The 2880-nt window shown below is 34.2% G+C and overlaps 1 pseudogene; it reads right to left on the bottom strand.

Moving 5' to 3' along the window:
- Positions 1-267: 267 nt before the first annotated feature.
- LOC108459896 (actin-depolymerizing factor 2-like) lies at positions 268-777 on the bottom strand (annotated as a pseudogene).
- Positions 778-2880: the final 2103 nt, after the last annotated feature.

Raw genomic sequence — 2880 nt, 5'->3', positions numbered from 1 at the left:
AATTTAAAAGCTAAATACTAACTAAAAAAGTCATATTGTTAAATCTGATGGTCAAGTTGTCAAAATATTATTCAAGATTGTAAAATCAAATAAAGTTAACCAACTTTACACTAATATAAATACATCGAACGAAGGTATTCGCTGACAACACTGACCCTAATATGAACCCACATATATAATAAATCTAAACACAGGACTAAAGAGTATAAACTGAGGAACAATAATCAAATATCAAAGCAAGTTCCAAATTGCTATACATATTACATTTTAAGTGGCACGGCTCCTTGTGACATCAAGACCCATCTCGGTCGGATCAGTAGCTTGCAACTCTACCTGGATGCCGTCCAACTCCCTTTTGAACTAATCATTCGAGCTTGCATAAATCATCTTGCTTCTTACTTTTAATGTGTCTGGAGACCTTCATTACATAAAACAAATAGATGAGCAAGAGCAATTGATGACCGGAACAGTTAACAAAGATAACAATTTCATTGACACTTCATGTTTCCAGGCAATGAAGATAATTCTACTCTTCTGGCAGTTCTCATCAGTCACAAAATCAAAGTCGTAGACTGCATATCGACACTCATCAACCGGAAGGCTAGTGGTGAAAGGCTCATAGCTATTGGTAGGTTCGCCGAACTTTTCCACAATAACTTTCTTCTGCTTTTCCTCAATCTTGAAAACTATGAAGCGATAAGTCCGTTTAGCTTTCAATTCTAACAACTTCAGCTTGCAATTATCATGCACGGCCATTCCTGAAGCTGCATTTGCCCGCAAAACATGCACAAAAATCTCTATAAATCAACTAAACCAACTAAAAGTTAGCCAGAAAACTACTCAAAGATCGAGTATTATAAAAGAGCTTCCAAATCACTAAGAATGAGCCAGTGACAATATTTACATATCACAATTAACGGAAGAATTAAAAGCAAAATTAACCATCAAACTATATCTCTTTTTCTATTTGGGTACTTAATTTTTTTGCAAAAAGTGATGCCTAAATTATCAATTTAGTTTCATTCTACCCAAAAACACAATATCAACTAGTAAAAACATGCCACATGGCACACTCTTACTGGACGCTGACTTTTTGGGTACAATGAGACGAAATTGACATTTAGGTACCACTTTTAAGGAAAAAAAAGTGGGAAAAATGGTATAGTTTGAGGGCCATTTTTATAATTAAGCCTTAATGAAATGTAAAACTATATTTATCATACTCTTCATTTTTCATGAAGTAATACCATTTGAAACTCGTATCAAACACATACTTAGATAAAGATGGAATATGGCTCTCCAAAAACTCTCCTATGAAAAAGGAAACTTAGAAACAACTTAATATACTCTGACAATTGCCTCCAAGTAACACAGCTAAATCATATTTTGACATGAAAATGTAATCTTATCTGTTTAATAGAGTGAATTACATCGTTTAGAAGTATAAGCAAAATGTATTTTCCCATTAGCTTAACAAACCTTATAAATATTACTTGGACTTGAAGGTAAGAGTCGAATACAGTATGTGTTAGACATAAATATACTTAATCTTTCTAAGTTTTATCATATATTTGTAGTCTTAAATATGAATAGGGCAAAATTTATGTATAAAGTAAATAGAAAATGCGAAATGATCAAACCGCAATAAGAAATTAAAAGAAAAAAATTCAATGCTTGAAAATAAAACACGAACCAGTCAAACGGTTAGTCTGAAGATCAAATCGAACATTTAAAATAGATCAAGCGAACTAAACAAGACGTAATAGAACTCTTTATTGGAGTAGTATTGAATCTAATTTCATGAAAATTTACCTAATTAGTAAGATCAAAAATTATTTAAAAAATATCAAAAGAAATTGAAAGAAAAAGATTGAATAATTCAAAAATAGTGAAGTAAAAAAAGAGTTCAGGAGAAGAGTAACTACCATTTTTTCCCGAGAAAGCGAAGGAAAAAGCGAGATAGGCCGAGAAAATCTAGGGCTCCTTCACGGAGGAGAGAAAGGGAAGGAGAAACTGTGGTGAAAAAAGACAGACAAATTTTAATTTTTCAATTTCTTTTTGGCTAATTGACGGCTTTAAAATGTTTTGAGATTTTTAACCTTTTTTTAAGGTTTGTTCTAAAATTTGAATTGATTTATTATTTATAGAAACAATATATAAAGCTCTTAATAGAAAATAAAAGTGGCAGAGACAAGCTTAAAAAGTCTTTACCGGTGTCGTTAACCGCCGTTTACTTATAGTTCTTTTCGTTTTTGTTTCGTTCATGAAAGGACAAGTTTTCTTACAACGTCTTTGTTTGCTTTTATGCACAATTTTGTATGCTTCTGTAACATAATAATTTGAGTTAGTTTTTTCAGTTATCCAAACGTTTAAGAGAAAGAGGGAAAAGCTGTGGTTCAACAATTTGTTGAGTGGTTATGGTGGTGGTTTTGGCGGTGCTGTCCATAGAGGGTGGGAAAGTTGACGAGTGGTATATCAATTCCGACGAGAGGGAAGAGGAAATCGAGCAAGGAACAAGCTGGCGAGAGGCAACGTTGGACGATAGGGGGATCGGTTATAGGAGAAGCCTTATCGGTAAGCGTCGTGGTGGATCAGATGGACTTCAAATTGTGAGGATGTTGCTACTGGATCTAGGAATGGACACAGATTAGATGCTATTGTCTTGGAGAAGAACAATGGCAAATTGGGGGTGAACAGATAGTGGTGGATCTTGCCGGAGTCGGGGTCTCTCATCATTCATTTATCACGAGAGATGTGTGGTATCAAAAGAGCTTTATACGTATCTATGTGAAAATGTTGGTTTGCACGAGACAACTGATTGATGCGTATAGATCTTCTCTTTGACAAGATACTAGTCAACAAAGGGGGCCCCGTTCGTGA

The sequence above is a fragment of the Gossypium arboreum genome, chromosome 4 (assembly GCF_025698485.1).
Source record: "Gossypium arboreum isolate Shixiya-1 chromosome 4, ASM2569848v2, whole genome shotgun sequence".
NCBI classification, from domain to species: domain Eukaryota; kingdom Viridiplantae; phylum Streptophyta; class Magnoliopsida; order Malvales; family Malvaceae; genus Gossypium; species Gossypium arboreum.
This window is presented reverse-complemented; position numbering and strand designations above follow the sequence as displayed.